The sequence below is a fragment of the Vicugna pacos genome, chromosome 31 (assembly GCF_048564905.1).
Source record: "Vicugna pacos chromosome 31, VicPac4, whole genome shotgun sequence".
NCBI classification, from domain to species: Eukaryota; Metazoa; Chordata; class Mammalia; order Artiodactyla; family Camelidae; genus Vicugna; species Vicugna pacos.
Window position 1 is genome coordinate 8,081,140 of NC_133017.1, and position 19,936 is coordinate 8,101,075.

The window sequence follows — 19,936 nt, forward strand, 5'->3', positions numbered from 1 at the left end:
AGTGGTAGGAAACCTGCTGAGAAGTCAGAGGGTGTGTGTGAAGAATACCTCTGCATTTTATGCTGCATGAAAGAACATATCTCCACATGCTCAATTTTCAGAGCTGTATGATTTTCGAAGCCATACTTCACTTAGGTTGTTGGAAACCCTGAGTTTCAGTTAAGGTAAACTAAGCTGCTTTCATATATATAGGGACGAACAAGCATGACCTCGGTTTTACACGGCAAACGGCTTTTAGTTGAAACCGGCCTTGAGAAGCATGCTGAGAAATCGGAGTAAATGTTTATGTATGTCACGTAACTTTTAATGCTGGATAAAAGAACGTCTCTTCACAAGCTCACTTCTCACATCTGCATTTGTGTTGGAGCTGTCCTTCACCTAACTAGTTGGAAAACCCAAAGTTTCTTGTATAGGGGCACTATGCTTCTTACATATGTAAGGGGAGGCACTCGCTCTAAAGTGGTTTTCCACAGCAAACTGGTTTAACATTGAAAAAGGCGTTAGGAAACATGCTTAGAAATCAGAGAATTTGTGTCTAGAATATCTCTGCCTTTTATGCTGCATGAAGGAACGCCTCTCAACATGCTCATTTATCAGATCTGTATGAGTGTGAAAGCCGTTCTTCACCTAGCTTTTTGGAAACCCAGTGTTTCAGTCCAAGGTAAACTGCACTTTCCAATATATGTGTATGTACTAGCACGAACTCAATTTTTCACTGCAAACTGCTTTTACTTGAAACCGGCTTTGAGAAACATGCTGAGAAATCAGAGTACTTGTTTCTGTATGTAACTTAACCTTCAAGGCTGGATGAAAGAAGCCTCTCCACAAGCTCACTTTTGACATCTGAATTTCTCTTGGAGCCATCCTTCACCTTACTTGTTGGAACCTCAGAGTTTCTTGTATAGGGGAACTAAGCTACTTACATATGTAAGGGGGGGGCACTCGTTCCAACTTCGTTTTCCAGATCAAACCGCTTTTACATTGAAACCGGCGTAAGAAACATGCTCAGAAATCAGAGAATGTGTGTCTGGAAGTCCCTCTGCCTTTTGTGCTGGATGAAAGGACGCCTCTCCACATGCTCAATTTTCAGGAATGTAGAAGTGTGGAAGCCGCCTTTCACCTAGCTTGTTGGAAACCCAGATTTTCAGTCCAAGGAAAACTTTGCTGCTTTCATATATATAGGGACGTACTAGCACGAACTCAGTTTTTCACTGCAAACCACTTTTACTCGAAACCGGGTTTAAGAAACATATTGAGAAATCAGAGAACGTGTTTGTACATCTCACTCTGCCTTTTATGTTTACTGTGAAATGCTGGTTTCAAAGAAAAATCACTTTGCTTAAGTAGACTGCTTTGAATCGAGTTCCTGTGCTTTGATATGTAAATTGGGTAGTTCCCGTATTCCAGAAACTCTGGTTTTCCAACATGTTAGGAGAAGGACGTCTCCAACACAAATTCAAATGTCAGAAGTGATCTTGTGGAGAGGCATTCTTTCATCCAGCATTGAAGGTTAAGTGACATACAAAAATAGTCACTCTGAATTCTCAGCAGGTTTCCTAATGCCAGTTTCTAAGGAAGAGCGGTTTGCTGTGGAAAACCGCTTTGGAGCGAGAGCCTCTGCTTAGATATGTAAGCAGCGAAGTTCCCCTAGACCAGAAACCCTTGTTTTCGAAGAAGTTATGTGAAGAATGGCTCCAACTCATCTTTAGATGTCAGAAGTGAGCATGTTGGAAGGCGTTCCTTCTTCCACCATTGAAGGTTAAGTGACATACTGAAACACTCACTCTGATTTCTTAGCATGTTTCTGAAATCCGTTTCAAGTAAAAACATTTTGCAGTGGAAATGTGAGTTGGTGCTAGTTTGTCCGCATATATATGAAAGCAGTGTTGTTTCCCTAGTCCAGAAATTCTGGGTTCCCAACAAGCTTGGTGAAGGACGGCCTCCACACTTATACAGATCTGAAAATAAAGCATGTGGAGTGGCGTTCTTTCATCCAGCATAAAAGGCAGAGTGACATGTAGAAACACATTCTCTGATTTCTCAGCATGTTTACTAACGCCGGTTTCAAAGTTAAAGCGGTTTGCTTAGGAAAACCGCGTTGGAGCGACTGCCTCCTGTTACATATGTAGGTAGCGTAGATCCCCTAGACCAGAAACTCTGGGTTTCCAACAATTTAAGTGAAGGACAGCTCCAACACACATTCAAATGTCAGAAGTTATCATGTGGAGAGGCGTTCTTTCATCCAGCATTGAAGGTTAAGTGACACTGGAACACTTTGATTTCTCAGTATGTTTTTCAGAGCCGGTTGCAAGTAAACGTGGTTTGCAGTGAAAAACCATTTTGGTACTAGTGCATCCCCATAGATATGTATGCAGCATAGTTTCCCAACCCCAGAAACTGTGGGTTCCCAATTAGCTAGTTGAAGGACAGCTTCCAAACTCATACATATCTGAAAATTGGGCATGTGGTGTGGAGTTCTTTCATACAGCATAAAAGGTGGAGTGACATAGAAACACTAACTCTGATTTCTCTGCATGATTCTAAAAGTTGGTTTCAAGTAAAAGCTCTTTGGAAAGGAAAAGCCACCTGGAGCTTGTGCCTCCACTTATGTATGTAAGTACCGTAATTCCCCGAGGCGAGAAACTCTGGGTTCTCAGAAACAAAGGTGAAGGTTGGCTTCCAGTCACATGTGTTTCCAAAATGGAACAAGTATAGAAGCATTCCTTTATCTCACCTAAGCAGCAAGGCTACACCTCAAGCACTTACCATGATTTCTCTGTATGTTTACTTGAGTAGATTTAAAGCTAAAAGCATTTATCACTCAGAAACCTAGTTAGAGCTTATTCCTGCTGTTATATATATCGGTCGGGCAGTGCCCCAACACCATAGTTCTGTGTTTCCAGCAGTGTTGGTGAAGGATGGCTTCCACACACATTCGGTTTTCTCTCCTCCTCACTCTTCTGCATAGACATCAATGCAGGTTGTGTATTGTGGAAGCCAAGGAAATTTTTTTCATTTAGGATCAGCCTCGGAGAAAACAGACCTGCTTCTGCTTCTTTTCCCTGCTAGATTTCCTCTTGGTGCATTTCCAATCCTCACGAGTGAGTTCCTTTAAGCAAGTAATTATTTCAAAAAAGTGGGCAGGTTTCCATAGGGCCATTACTTCTTTTATATTCTTGTTTTTTAATACCTCTCTTCCATCTCTTTATCTCCAGGTGTCTTATTTCTATGTCCTTTGGTTTGGGCTGATGGCTAATCAGCATTAGTGTAGAAATTGTTGCTTGGTATTACTGATCTATATTCTTTCCATGGATATTTGATTTATCATTGGATTTTAGGGAAGATAGTTTCTTTAAAAAAATTCTGGTAAGTAACTTGTGGGGGATTCTGTTTCTCTTGGTCTAGAATTATAATGCTTAATTTCTTAATAAGTGATACTTTCATAGAGCTCAAAATTCCAAAGGTTTGAGTGTCACCACTGTCCCGAAGCCTTTCGAACTTTTCTTTGGGGGCACTTAGAACTGAGTGTGTGTGTCCTTCTGGACTTAGTTTAGCCTGAAACGAGCAATGGCAAGTACCCCCCATTTTACACAAACAACAGACGACTTTCACAAATTGATACCTTTAAAAATATATGAACTGTAATGTTGTAGAATTTTACAAGAGGCAGTGACCTTCAGGGATGTCAGCAATGGAGGCAGAACAGTTGGAGGGACAGCAGGTGCTCGTGCTCAGTGGCTGAAGTCACACAACATCCATGGCCACCTCTGGTTAACCTTATATAGTTGGTGCTGTCTGCAGGCTTTCAAGGCTGTGCCCCCCTCCCCACCAAACATATATATTAGGAAAAGTGGTGAGCCTCAGTATGAGAAACAATAAAGAATTTGTAGGGGAAATTGAGTTTATTGTTTTTAAAAAGAAAAATTAGCATCCAGGTAGTTTAATTTCAGCTCCTAATAGACTGATGTGTTGACAGTCACAAGGATGCGTAAACACATGCAAGATCATGGGGCAGGACTGAAGACTCTGAAGCAGCAATCACCACACACAACTTTCACTGCTGTCCTTGACTGCCTTATAGAATTACTTGATTAAGAAAAGGCCATAGATGTTAAATATCATCATTTTGAGAAACCAGTTCTTTTGAAATCTTATATACTAATGTAACTGAATTGGATAAAGAAATGCTAAATGTGTAATAAATTATTCAAAGAGGTAATGATTACTGAAAACACCACAAATTGAAGAGGACCACAGCATAATGGACATATATATTTTAATGATCTGGAAGAATCAGCTCAGCAATGTATTCAAGACATCTACAGATGATGTCAAAAGGGGGTGTTCTTGGATAGCTTTTTGTGAATGTTAGAGTGAGGTCAGGGTCAGGTACACAAATTTAGTTTAAAAGCAAAAGGTGAAACAGATTTCTTTTCAAAAATCTATTGTGTCTGGTTAGAAATCATCAAATCCATGGGTCAAGGGAAGGAAAAAAAACCTAGTGACCACATGACTGTTTCAGGAGCTGGTAGTAAAATGACAGTTGACAATTGTGTAAATTAGATACGATCTTGATGTCCAACTGACCCAAAGATTTTTAGTCCATGTGCCAAAAATTTATCAAGGAATAAATAGTGATCTATGTTTTGTCAGCTCTGCTATCCCCCCTTCAAGCCTGCATTGTGATTGGGAAACTAAGAACTTTGACTGCACGGAGGGGGATTTTCAAAAATGGAGTGTCCCCCGACCGAGAAAATAAAGAAAATTTAGCCATACACTGTGGAGATACAGGGAGATCTGTTGAGCCAGATGACACTTGCTTTACTGTCAACTAGCAGGAGGTGCATATTTTTGATGACTTGGGTACCACGTTGCTGCCTTTCTTAAGATATTGCCCATGGCTCTTGAGAAGTGATTAAGTGGGGCTAAGGAATTAGACTCCGAATGCCCTTTGTCATGGACGTTGTCTCTATTGTCCACTTTTAAGTTTTAGCTTAGACAAGTTGCAGTGTCTTACCAAGTGAGCTACAGACAGTAAGTGCATCTTGAAGCACACGGCTCTTTCCTCCTCACTGCAGCAGAGAACCTCTGCATTGGAGCATCCTGAGATGTCATCAATGGTTATTTTTCATGTTAGGAATCAGTAAGGATACTATGTCCACATGGATGAGGAGGGTAAGATTTCAGTCTCTAAAGTTGTAATGATGGGTTGACCTTTTCACTTAAAGAGTCTCACATCAACTAATGCATGTCTGTTCTGGACCAGGAAGAAACAAGTGTTTGAAAAAAATAGCTTGAAAGGTCAGTGGGACATGTCAGGCATCTTCTTCATGTCTTCAAGTTCAGGTATCAAACATGGGTTTCCTATCCTGAGTGATACTGACAATTTGCCGTGTTCTGTGCCTCATGTATATCAAAGGCTTTCCTAAGTAAAATGTCTAGAAATGGTAACATTCTTGATATGTGTTAAACCAGGGGAGATGAAGGAATTAAAATTAGTCCCTAATGTGCATTGATTTTTCTAAAGACATCAATTTTATAGAAACTTTTGAAGAATTAAAGTGACAGAAAATTGCAAAGCACCTTCTCCTTCTGGTAGAAAACTGTTCTGTTTTCCTTTTTTGATGAATGTGACATAGAATCAGTACTACTATTGTTTGTATTGTACTTAGTGTTTACAGAGTGATTCACAGATATTCTCCTATTTCATCTGTGCAATGACCTCTGGAAGATAAGATTTCCTAGTTATGCTTTTTAATGTCTATTTCTTAACTGTGTCTAAAAGCAGATTGATTGAGCTCCATTTGCTCAGTTTAGAAGGCTGGACTAATTACTTGTGTCAGAACATTCCAGGAGGCAGAGGAAAGGAAAAGACATGGGTTCTACACGATGGAAGCTGTTCCTGAAATGATTTGACCAGCTGTCTTATCCATTTTTCCCAAGGTCGGAAACAAAACACAACCCAAGACAAGGAAAACAGGGAGCCCATGTGACTCCAGCCTTGTCACGTAGACTCATGGCTGTCCTTCTGTGCCTTGGAAAGGAGGATGCTTTTGGTCTCTGTTCTACAAATTCTGTTTTGCTTTATCTCCACAGTGTCTTGTTTTATTGGCATATGATGAAAAGATTTACATTTCATAGCATTAAAACAAAAATCAAGATCTCTTTATCATTTATTAACTATTTGGTAAATAGTTTTTGGTGAATATTTAACTTTGTTATTAGGTCTTACCATGGCAATGTACAACACTTAGTTCCCCAGATAACAGCAGTGGCTTAAACATGCTAAAATTGTATTTCCCTCTTACATAAAGAAGTCAAGCAATCGGTAGCCCAGGGCTGGTTTGCATGATGGCCCCTGGGTCAGAGAACAAGATGCCTGTTATCTTCAGCCCATCAACCTGATGGCCCAAAGTGACTGCCTGAGGGTCAACCATCAGGTCCACATTCCAGGCAGCAGAGAGGAGGGAAGAAAGTTGCTTCAGTTCCCTTTTGGGACGGTTCTGTATAGTCCCAGGTAGCTTTCCTGCTTTTATCTTGCTTTAGACAGAGGGCTGAGAGACAGCTTGCTATGAGGTAAGCTCAGCTGTGGACCAGCCATCTCCCTCGAGGGGAGGGGAGGGGGTGGGCGGGGAGGAACCAATCATCCTGCATGTGGTGTAAGACACCACGATGAGCCACCGGGGACCTCTGCAGTCCGTCCATTGCTTCGGGCTGCACTGAGCGATTGGTAACGGTTGAGATTTTCACGTAGAGGTGCGTGTATGCTCGGTTCATTTAAACTAGTGGCTACCAGAGCATGTTGGAGAACACATTTGTTCTCACCTTCTAGCCAGTGACCCTCCCGCCAGGATTCTGTCCTGCTGTTCATTTCCACGTTATTTTCCAAGACTTCTGGAGGAAATGTAAGCAGCCTGATGCTCAAATGCTTTTCTGTGTGATTCCCCCCTTGTTCTTTGAAGGAACAATAAATTGCCTAGAGAAGAGTGGACCAAATTCCAACCCTGCAATTCTTTAAAGCTCTGAGATTTGGTGTTAGAAAATAGAAGAAAATTCCAGAAACACCCTTAAGAAACATTATTTCTTTCAAATGTGATTTGGAGCAGCAAAGGACAATATATTTTATAGAACAATTTTTAAGACAACTGAATTGGCAGTAAGTTCACATAATGAAACTTCCAACAAGTCTTTATATCTCTCCAGGAAATTCCTTGGTTCTTGGTGTAAATTATTAATAATTAATATCAGCTTTCTATTCTTTCTCTTCCTGTAGTTGTAGAGTTAACGTGAAAATAGCTTGTTGTGTCACTGAGAAAGCCTCCTGGTCAGCCTTCTAGTTAAACAGCTCGTGTGCGTTTCGGTGGCAGGAGTGCTAAATAGTAGTTTTCAGGCACTTGAGGGATGCCCATCACACCAGCACTGCGGGAGCCTATTTCTCACCCATGACCAGGTGAGACCCTCCTTTCCTCTGCTGCCTCACCCAGGACCCCACATTCTGGTTCTTTCTCACGACCCATTTTCATAAATTTCACCCTGCACCAGCTGAGCAAGTCTTGGTTTCTCAAAGACCAGGATCTTAGTTCTAGGCTTTCTGTTAAAGGACAGTGTATAAAATCAGGCAAATTTATATGTCTTCTGAGGCCTCAGTATCTCTGCAATTAAAACAAGAACTTGAGTTACAATAATATTCTTTTCCACTTCTGAATTTCTATAACTCCACACAATAGCTTTTTTATTAATTAGCTAAAAATTTTTCCAGAATATATTTTCCTAAGATTCACAAATATCTGTTAATTTATATTTAAAAATGCTATATTTAAGAAATGGAATAATTATTTACTTTAAAAAAGTAATTTAAGTCAAGAAATGTTTTATACTGAATGTTTACTATGAGTTCAAGTATGTAAGCTTCATTTTTGTGGTACTGTCAATAAACCACACAACGTGAGAGTTGTGGGTTGTTTTATCTGGGGCAAAATGAGAACCAGATCCCAGGTGTCAGCATCTCAGAGAGCTCGGAGGAAGTGCTCTGAAGATGAGGGGGAGCTCAGCAGTATATGAGATTTCAGTGAAGGGGGACTTGCAGTCAAGTATACATTAAGGCAGAGGCTGCTGCTAGTCGAGGAGCAGGTGTCTCTGTTAATGATTTTAGTGCTTTTCTAGATAGGAGGAGATGAAAGAATTTGGGCTCTTAAAATTTCCTGAAAATGTCTAACTATCTGAAGGCTTTTCTGCCCATTTTCCCAGAGCACAGAGCAACTCATTCCTGATCTCCACCCTGAACTACTTTCAGAGGGAGTTGAAGGTCAGCAGCTGCAGTAGCTCATGATTTAATCAAATCAGAGGCAGATGACAAGTGCCAATTTTTAGTTGACAATATGTATATATTGTAGGAAAAATGTTACTTTCCAACCCTACCCCTGTTTTACTTTTAGTTAGAGATCAACTGATAACTGTTAGATGACTTAAGTCAGACGAGGGGTGAAGGAGTTGTCTCTTGAGCCGGCCAGTGCTCTGTGTCAGCCTCCTTGATAACATTCAATTTTCTTTCTGTTCAAACAGCATGCTTCAGATATTATGAAGTTTGGAGCCTGTCCTGAGCACATGGGGTTTGGAGGTGGCCCTGTTCCTGTGGTCTTTGTTTATTCTGTGAATTATGGTGTGAATCTTTATGTGCCCAAGCTTCATCATAATTTCAAACTTTAAGGATTTAAATATGGGAGATGGATGCCAAGTTCTGGGAACAGATTTTCAGGATAAGAGCCAGGATTGGTAAAAAGTAGGGAGAATGGATACAACCTTTAAAAAAGAAAGGTTATTTTACAATTTCTGGCAGGTAAATTAAAGTCCTTGTTGGGATTCTATCAGGAATGTTTAATTGGGAGACCTACCTCCCATTTTCATGAAATAAAATAATTTTATTTTTTGTTTTGTGCCTGCTGTCTAGCAAATAATTATCCCCTTTGCATATAGTTTTATCGTTTAATCTCTACAAAGATTCCCTGGAGAACACACGTGTCACAGGTGAGGGAGCCAAGATCATCCACAGTAGGTGGCAGGAAGGCAGATGGGCTGGAGGGCTTACCCTCCTTCAGGCTGAGACAGAGAAACCAAGGCTTACTGACAAGCGTGTTGCTGAAGTGGTTTATTTAATACTTTGCTTCCTTGATGAATTGGATCTCTTGAAATTGTTTATGACTGGCTTATCTTCCCCTCGTAAATAGTATGAATTCAGCCTGAACTGATTCAGGAAAATCAGAAAATAAAAAATTAGCCCACACAAAATGTCTGCTTAGTCCTCATAATTCAGTACTTCCTAAAACTCTCAGAAACGCAAGGAAGGTGTGTTACCTCGGGGACTGAGTGCATTTGAAGTATGAGAAATATAAGTGTGATCTGGTAAAGGCACAGGCTCTATAGACAAAGATCCAGGTTTAGATCCTGGCTCCATCAAGTACAGGAAACATGACCACCCAGAGCCTCAGTTTCTTCATGTGTTAAATGGGCTGATGGAGCTCTCCTCCAAGCAGTCAGGTCAAAATGAGATGATCCGAGTGGCTCTCAGGCAGGATGTTTGGCAAAGTGCTAGTTGCTCTTGCTGCTTTATAATGTCTTCTTAGGTAATTCCGTTGTCCATTGGCTACTCATTTGATTTAAGAAAAATAGCATGTCTTAAGAATTTTAAAAATAAGGAATGAAGATTTACTGATTAATACTGGGTGTATTTTTATAGGACATTTAAAAAAAAACTAGGAGTTCTCTAAAGAGAATTTATTCAGTGTGCCTAGAATATGATTCAGTTAAAAATGATTTTCCTTTAAATACTTTTCAGAAATTTTCTGAGATATTTTTTCTTGAATAGTAGTTGAAGATTTCTTAGGAGGTTTTACATTTAGAAAAGTTTATTCTTGTAGCAATTGACACATTAAATAAATGATTCATAACCCTGGACAGCATAAAGCCCTGGCTTTTTTTTAATATATATAATTTTGCTGGTTAGTTCTATGACATTTTATTGGGTAGAAGTATCTCCCATTTCCATATCACAGGCAGAGAAGATGAGTCATACGATACTCAGTATACAAGAGCAGCAGAGGCTGATTAATTTGGGCAGAAGAGTAAAAGGGTGTGGATAAAAAAATCCTTGATTCTCAAACTGGACACATTCTGTGGTGTTGTGCAGCTGAAACGGTTTTGATTTTGCTTCTGGGTTGTCCTAGTTTTCGGCGCATGTGCCTGGAAAGGTCTCTCTGGCAAAGATGCTTATTTAAGAAGGTTGTCATTGTATTTAAGAAGGTTGTCATTGTAAATGCTCTTAAGAAGATTAAACAGATTCCACAGCAAATAAATGAACATGTTTGGAAGGTTTTCCACCCTCAAGTAATTTCCAGAAATCAGACATGATTCACTTGCTAAACCAAACACACAGTTATAATAATGAGCCTGCCTGACATGACTGGACAGCACGGAGGGAGCCTCAACTATTGACGGGGGTTACACTGCAGGAACCGCAGCTGAAATTTTAATTAGAATTTATTTCCAGCGAGTGTTGCTTCCGCGTTTTTCTCCCCAAAGTAAGGAAGCGCCCTCCTTGCCTGGCCATTAGTCTGCAGAGCCCCACGGCTCACACACTTCCCTGCTCATCAGGAGGCTGATGGAGCCAGTTTGCTTAGACACACTTAGCTACACTCGCAGCGGGGATCATCAGTCTCTTCTGTGTGTTGACCTCCACGTGCAGGGGAGAAAATCGACTTTTGCTGCCGATAAACGCTAATTGACTACCAGTTGTTTCAGAGGGACTGTGATGTTGAAAACTGGTGTCCCTTTCATTTTTATATGTTGGATGCTGACAAATTGCGTGGCGACACCCCCATTGTAAGTACACCCACCAGGGAGGGGGGTGGAGTTTGGGTCTGTGTGTTTTAGTACTCAGATCCTGGCACTGGTCAGTTTTCAGTGTTCTCGCTGGGATCGGGAGACTGTTTCTGGAGCAATTTCTTTGGCTTCCAATAAATTTGCACAGCCGTCTCCTTCAGTCGAGTTCTGATGAATTGAATTGGGAGGGGCATGTGAAATTGGGGCGGGCAGAGAGGTGCGATGAAAACTAGCCACCATCTGGTTACCTCTCATTTTTTTTTGGCCAAAATACTTGTCTTCTTTTCTTTTCTTCTCCATCCATCCCTTCAGGTCAGGGAGTCGTCTTCAAGAATTTCTTCCTAAAATGAAAAGTAATGATGAAGGCAGTGTGTATCTGTGGTTGATTTCATTTGATTTGGGTTCATTGTTAAAGATTTTCTGGTGAGGTGTTTATGAGCTCTTAAAAGCTAGAAGAGCAGCAATACCAAGGAGAGAAAGTCAGAGAAACGTGTCAGTGGCCCCTGTGAGTTCTGGGGGATGAGGGAAGGAGGTGGGGAAGAGGCAGCACCGTGGCCTCCCCTGCAGCCCTGAGGGCAACATGTGCATATATTGCCAGCGTCTGTCACCATGTGTTCTAACAGGACTCCCACTAAAGGAATCCGTGGAGATTTGGGGAGGCCTTACCTTTTACCCTCTTGTCAAACATCTTTAATGCTGACTCTATTTATTCAAGATGACACAGAGATCACCTGCAGAGCTTGAGGGAGCGGTGCTTGCTTCCTGTCTTGCCCGCCCCAGGCTCACTCATCAGACTCCTGATTCTTGTAGGCACTGCAGTGTCCGTGGGGGGATCTCTGCTCCTGGTTGTCTCTGCTCCTTTGGTGGGAGCTCTGCTCCTCGGGGAGCTGGGCACGGGAGTGGTCACATTGGAGCCGGTCGCACCAGCGCTGCTCCCTCTCCACGTGATGAGCCCTTTGTGTAAGTAATAGAGGTGGGATCCAGAGTCTTCCTGTGTCTATGGAGTTCTCCAGCAAAGCCAACTTGGAGGAAAGAAAGAAAATGCCTATTTTTCCATGACTGTGTCCTAAGGGTTTAAAGTTCTCTGCGGAGCACATTGAAATCTCATTCAGCAAATATTCTGGGGTCTTGACTCTGACTTGTCATGAATTTGGCATTCTCATAATGTTATTTCTCTTAAAATATGTCTAAGCAATCATTTTTGTGTGATGGTTATGTGTGTGTAAGTGTCCTGAAGAAACTGTTGTGGATGGAAGATTGGGCATCAGTTGTACCAGAAGGGCTGGTGGCCCTGGGGGCTGCCTGTGCTCCGCATCATATGTTACCAGCAGTTTTTCATATTGCATCTTATTCCAGAGCTCACCAGGGCTCCCATCTCTCACTATGTGTCTTGAGAGAATATTTGTTCAGAGGGGAGGGGACGGGGTGCTTCCAAGTCTGGGTTTTCAGGTTCCCTGTCTAAAGGTGGAACTGGCACAAATCCTTTATTCATGGAGTAGTGAAGCCCCCCAGTCTCGTGGCTAATTGGGCCTCCCTGTCCTTCTTCATGTGAGGAGCCGGAGGGCTTGGGTTAGGCCCCCAAACCTGTTTTTGGTGAGCTTTCAGCCCTATCACACAACCTGGGTTGTCCCATTTCAGTCACATGACTTTGATTTTTGCAGGTTGATGTGACTCCTGGACAGTGCCTGGGACTTCCAGGTTTCCCCTACAGTAAGGGCACTAAAGAAAATTCACCCCGTAAGGTGTGTTTGGGGGCATCGAGGACAAGTAGGGACCCACAGACAGATGTCTGGATGGGTGGCGATCAGGCCCGAGTCTTGGAAGAACAGAGATTCCATTATTGTTTTAACAGTGAAATTGAGGGAGTAATTCTGGAAGGTCTGATGCAACTGAGATTAAAATTATTATATGGTTTTTATTGTTAGCAGTAGTGGTTTTTAACCCTTAGACCCAGCCCCCCCAATTTATAATAAATATTTTGTAACCTTTCTTTTCTGGTGCCCAGAAGTGAACGTCATAGAAAATGTAACCTAACTATAAATATGATAAACAAATAGACAGGTAGATGGAAAGATGTGGTACCTAAATTCTTATATTATGGGGTATTTTATATTCTATGCTAATTAGTGACCTCTCAGGACAAAAGGCACATACAAAGGGAGTCACTTCTAATGAACTATTTTTCCAAGACTTACCTAACTGGGAAACAAGTGTCTTCACAATGTTAGAGCACCTCCCAGGCCCCGGGGAAATCTCCTTGTCAGAGTTACACTTGCTGATGGTGTCCCGCGTCATGTGCAAGCAGATGCGGTTCGGAAGCGGCCCGGAGGCAGACTCCGGGGATTCCTTCTCCGTCGCAGCTGTGAGGGAGCCTTCTCTTTCCAGACCACAACCACAGAGGTGATTTTAAATCTCTGAAAACTGCCATACCAGAGTATATCACAACCCTCACAAGATATGTTGAACAAAGTAGAAAACTTTAAGTGACTCCTTTAGGATAGAATGAGGGTATAAAAGAAATAATGAATTAAAAATTCTAGTGCCCGAATAAGTGCTACATTACACTGGCTGCATTATAAGTTTAGACAACTTCATCACCGCTTTACATACCACATCTTGTAGTTAGATTTTATTTATCTATTTTTTCTAAAGAAAAAAATCATTTGTTGAGTTCTTGTGTCAGAGGTGACGAGCAGATAGCAAGTGTAAAACCGGGAATCGTGATGTTGGTCAGTCTAAGACCATCTCCGTCACTGCACAGATCATCTTTACTCATTTTACTGCACTTTTTGGAATCACCTTCTCACTTGGAAAAACCCCTGTGTCAGTTGGATTTGTTAGTAAAACAATTCTTTTTCTTACCTAGAACATCAGTGATGTTTTCAAGATGATAAAAAAAAATTGCCCATGGCATTTAAACAGTTGTTTGTTCTTGTAATTCATGGATCACAGTCTCATATTTGTCACAATTGGAGAACTGTGTTTTCTGTGTGCAAATTCTCATTGCTTTGGTGACGCAGGGACACGTGTCCTTACTTGATGGAGTATGATTGTTGTTTGCATTCTCTCCCTAAATCTGGAGTCCTGTGATATGTTTCCTGTTAACTTAAAGAATAGGAATGTTGTTATTTGTCTAAATATCTAACCTCACACCAGTGATGCATATCAAATTGGTCCAACTAGGAATTCCAATATTAAATGAGACAGTAATTTCACAACCCACTTTCCCAAAAATTTGGATTCATGGTTCAATTATAAAAGGGACATTAGCTGTTTTAATTGAATCAATCATTGCTTTCTTCAATAAAAGTTTCCATTCCATCTGCTCTTTTGGTATATTGTTCTTCAGTGTTTCATTTGCTTTCTTTCCCAAAAATATATGATTTTTGCTTTTGTCATTGAAAATCCTTGCTGGTTTTGCTACCTCATGCTGGAGAGGAAGGCTTGTGACTGTTTTATAGTCACTGGTTTCATGGTTGTATGAGTGCTAATGCCACCTTGCAGGGGTGTGGAGACCTAATGAATTGTGTACATAAAAGCCTTAGTCTACACTGAGTGCAGGGTTAGTGTTCGCAGCCCATGTCATCAGTATCATAATTAATCCATTACAATCATCCTCTATTAATCAGTGTTATCCTTCTAACGAGTCCAGGAGAGGAAATGTTTTAGTCTAAATGCAAATCTTTGCCTAACTTTCAGTCAATTCAAAACCTTTAAAGCTTTGCTGTCAATAGGACTGTGTGTCTGCTATCCCTACTTCTGCTCCTCCTGACCCAGGACGCGGTCCCCACGGCTGATAATCCACGAGACACTGGATTATTGATCCCATGGCTCTGTGTGTTCTGAGACATCTGGAGACTTCAGCACTGTTTTAGGGGCATTGGGTCCCACCTCTTCATAGCATTGATGAGATGAGATCTGTGGGTTCACACTCATTCTTGAGTGTATGGTGCACTTTTTCTGGAACCAAAACAACCCCACCGTGGCAGCAGTGCTTTGACCACATGCTGGAACAGCGTGTGCTTGTCAGTTCTTGGGTTTAAATTTTCTGTTCTAACTTCTAAAATGGGGTATAATGACAGATACACTCCATGTAAACAGAAGTTCTCTGGGGTTTTCAGCAACTTCTAAGAGCATAAATATTTCTGAAGCAGCTAACCTTCCTCCCAAAAAGTGAGGAGGAAGCCGGCAAGTCCTGGGTGACTGTGGCGGCCAAGCTGTGCAGCCCAGGCTGCTCACTGAGGCGCAAGGAGAAAATCTTAAAAACCTACTTCCATGTTGCCTTTCACAGAATCTCAGAAATGAACGTTTTAATATCTAAAGAGGGGTGGTTTTTAAATAAATTTCTTATTTTTTTCCTTTTTCAGTTTTAGTAGGTAGAATTAATACAGTTCAACTTCACATACACATATTGCATGCAAATACATGTATAGAGTATACTGCATTTTTTAGTTTACATATATGTACTAATTACTGTTTCTAAGAACAGATTAGAGCGTTAGATTTTTCAAATTACAGTTACCAGAGGAATAAGGACATCTACAAAAGAATAATAAACAGAATATGGTAATCCAATCACAAAGGACAGTCAGATGTACTTACATATATTCAAGAAATCAAAATAAAATTTAGTTCATTTGTGGTCTTATTATTATTGCTATTAATTTTAGATTCCCCATAAATGAAGTCATGTGGCATTTTTCTTTCTCTTTCCACCCCACTTCACTTAGAATGACAGTCTTCAGGTCCATCCATGTTGCTGCAAATGGCATCTTTTATGGCTGAGTAGTATTCCATAGTATATATGTATCACCTCGTCTTTAGCCAGTCATGTGCTGATGGACATTTGTGTTGTTTCTATGTTCCTTGTTCTATGTCCCTTCTGGCAACAATTACGGATTTTAAATATTTTCGACCTTAAAATTCTTCCTGAAGGAAATGTGGTAACTGGAATCAAAAACAGTTACAGCACAGGGTGGTTTGTGATGGGCCCTGGGGGCTTGGTAGAAAGGTTGGCAGAAAGGATTTCAGAGTCTGATCAAATGATTCCTCCTCTTGTAGCCCTGCTGACTGCCTCTCTCACGGCCTGCCCTACAAATCTGAACAGTCCCTTCTGTGAATCCTACTGTATTGTGCACAAATTTTCTCCAATTGGTGTCATCCAGCAGGGACCTTAATTGAGGCACCCAATCTCCTGTGTTGGCTTCTTCCATCAGCCCTTAACTTCCTTGGGAGCCAGGACTGTCTCATTGCCCCAAGGATCCCTAATGCCTAGTGAGATTCCTGATACAGATGGGACTTAATGAGCACATGGGTCAAATGGAAAAACCTGATCAAAGAAAAGGCCCTCATATTTCAGACATGCCTACTTGAGTACATAGGGTAAACTGACATGTCTTCTTGGATTTGCTGTCAAATACTTCAACAAAGGACAAATAAAAGAACAAAGGTCTCAATAAAGGAAATATGGAAAGTTTGTGAATTCCTTAATTTGGGTGTTGGGCTTACTGTACTATACTTACTGATGTATACTTAAGTTAGTTTATAATTTTACTGTCATTAGCGGAATACCAAGTATTGATACGTATAAATTGAAATCCTTAGAACTGACCAAACTTACCCCACAAAAAATCCTTAATATCCTAGTAGTTTGTCTTACAGAAATCTTTTCCCACAAAGACAGGAAAAAAGGGAAAGGCAGATCCGTGCAGTATTTCCACGTTGTCAAAAGACCAAAGGCCGACACAAAAGAAGCGATTGTAAAAAAGATAAAGAGGCTGAAATCAATGTCCGGAAAACCTAGCTAAGAATCCTAAATGGCCCAACTTAACTAACCTCAGCCCTGCCGCATCAAGAATGGGGCAAATAGCACTTAGTGGATTTTTTAAAATAAATAAACAATGATCCAGTTCCTACCACAGGCAATTATGATAAGACTGAGTATAAGTTCTAAAAACAAATAGTGTACAAATCATAATTTCTACTCGATTCAAACCGATTCTTCTATAAAATTTGAATCTTTTTATTTTTAATACAGATTTGTGGCATATGACCTAGTGATAAAATTTTCAACTGGCTTGTATTTAAAAAGTTCACCATAGTGAGAGTTTATTACATCAACTATTCCTTTTTGGGAAACCCATGTGCCTTGTCACTCTCTTTCATAAGATTTCCTGTGGAAAATTCAATCCTTCACTCAGGAAAAGGCTGAGAAATATATCTCATGGAAAACCGTCATAAACTGCAACACAAGAAAATGAAAATGACAGTGAGCAGCCCGTGAAGCCGGCAGACACACACAGCGAAAGGCTGTGTTCCCGCCTCGACTTTATGTAACCAGCAGGGAAAATGTGCATTTCAAGAAATAGACATAAACTATTTTCAGGACCTTAGCACACAATTTCCCTTTCAGGGTTTAGTGGGCTTCCATTTAATTCTATGAGAAATGTTTAAAACAACAGAACAACAGCTGAGATAGGGTTTAAAGTAACTTTTATATCTTAGTGAAAATAAAGCCAACTGATAGTTATCATTTTTACTTTATTTGATCTCACTCTCTTACTTTACCTCCCCAACCTCCTCCACAAAATGACGATGAACATCCCTGCCTGGGTCAGAATTCTAAGTAGAATTTACCAATCACATGGAGGTGTGCTTTGTTGTTTTATTTTTCAAAACAAACAAGTTTCATTCATGTGATTTAATAATTGAGATCAGAAACAAAGTCTACTCAATAAATGGTAGCCAACACATGTCGTCATAGTTGCTCATCAGGTTTGGCCCCATGTTACACACTTTTACATGGAAATGTGCCATGTGCTGTCATGGGAAATGGTGAATGGGGATAGGGCCTCTGCTCTCACAGGGCACACAACCTGGTGGGAGAGGCAGTGTTCAATCATTGCCCTTTTTTTAAATATACTTACAAATTATGGGAAATGCTATTTAAAAAGAACAAAATGAGTCAATGAAAGTAAAAAATACAAGGACAATATTTAGGCTGAGGGAAGACAGGGAAACTCTTTGAAGAGCTGACACTCCACTGAGACCCAAAGGACAACTCCGGTGCTGCAGGTGAAGGGCAGGGACACACTGATAAAGGGCTGATATCCAGAATATACCAAAATTTCTTTAAACTCAACAAGAAGGATAAATAACTTGATTAAAATCTAAGCAAAATGCCTGAACACACACCTCATCAAAGAAGAAATCTAGATGCCAAAGAAGTCTATGGAAAGATACTCCACAGCATGTGTCATAAAGGGGATGCCAACTGAAACAGCGTGGTACCACTGCACACCTGTCAGAACTGCCAAAACGCAGAACACTGACAGCACCAAATGCTGGTGAGGATGTGGAGCATCAGGAATTCTCATGCATTGTTGGTGGGAATGTAAAATGGCCCAGATACTTTGGAAGACAGTCTGGCAATTTTTTACAAAACTAAACGTACTCCTAACATATGATCTGGCAACTGTGTTCCTCGGTGTTTACTCGATGAAGTGGAAACTTATTTCCACACACAAATCTGCATACAGATGTTAATAGCAGCTTTATTCATAATCACCAGAACTCAGAAGCAACTAAGCTCTTCTTCAGTAGGTGAATGGATAAACTGTGGTCCAGACAGAAAATTGACTATTATTTGGTGCTAAAATGAAATGAGTTATCAAGGCATGGAAAGACATGGAGGAACCTTAAGTGCATATTACTAAGTGAAAGAAGCCAATCTGGGAAGGTTCTGCAACTGTCTGATTCCAACTATATGGTGTTCTGGGAAAGGGAAAACCACAGAGACTAAAAGATCAGTGGCTGTCAGAGGCTAGAGGGGAAGGAGCAATGAATGAGGTGCAGCACGGAGCATTTTAAGGTCACTAAGACAGACGACTCTGTATGATGCTGTGATGGTGGATACATGTCATTGTACATCTGTCCAAACCCACAGAGTGCACACCACCAAGTGTAAATCCCTAGTGTCAATTATGGGCTCTGGGTGATGATGACGTGTCAGTGTTGGTTCACCCATTTTCACAAATGCACACTCAGGTGCAGGTGTCAATAGTGAGGAGGCTGTGGGGACAAACTGCAGTTCATACACCCAATCCAGCCCCAGTCACCGCTGTGAGTAAAGCTCTGTGGGTGTGTGGACTGTCTGGCTGCTCTGGCGTCTGAACAGCAGAGCTGAGAAGCTGCACCAGAGATCAGGAGGTTTGCAGACCCTGAAATATTTACCCCCAAGCTCTTGACAGAAAAAGTCTGCTGTGCCCTGTTCTACACGAATCAATATTCACCCTGATGAGACAGGACAGCAGGGACCAAACCAGGCATGGTTAATGGGACTGATGCAATGTTTTAGTTCCAACACCTTTGCTGAAGTCCTGCAGGTCCAGCAACAGACTGTAGCCAGGAAGCGTCTGCAGAAGGAGTCGGTAGCAGGCCTTCCCACCAGGCTCTGGAATGCCGGGGTCCGCGCACTCACGGGGGCCACCCGCTTGAAGGAGGTGGACTTGCAGTGGAAGCAGATCAACTCATAGAGCTCGGAGAGGAGGCTGCACTGCTGAATTCTCTCCTCGGAACGCTGAAGCACAGGGAGAAAAGCAACAAGCATCTGAACGAAACATGTCAGTGAAAAAAGACCCGTAAAAAAGGTTTTCCCTTAAAACAGAGACCCGATGACACAGGAAGGAAGAGGAAGGCTGACTTCGTGCACTGACGGGACAGGATGCAGAAACGCAGGGAAGCAGTGCTGTGCAGATGCTCCAGACCCCCTCTGGGCCCCACCTCTCCGCGTTCCGCCTGTCCTTTTACTAGAAATGCCCCTATTCCCTGAAATAGAAATCTGCTACCTAAACATGGGACACCGAGAAGGGAAAGAGGAACAGGAAGGGAAAGTAAAGGAACAACAGTTCATCTAGTCCCTAGGGTTTGGGCGGGACTTTCACCAAACACACAATCTCTCAAAGCACAGAGCGCACAGTGAGAGGCTGACAGTGTGACTGCGACTTCTTCTCCTTAAGCACCAGCTACCTGCCAGCACACGCTGCGCCCGTTACTGAATCAT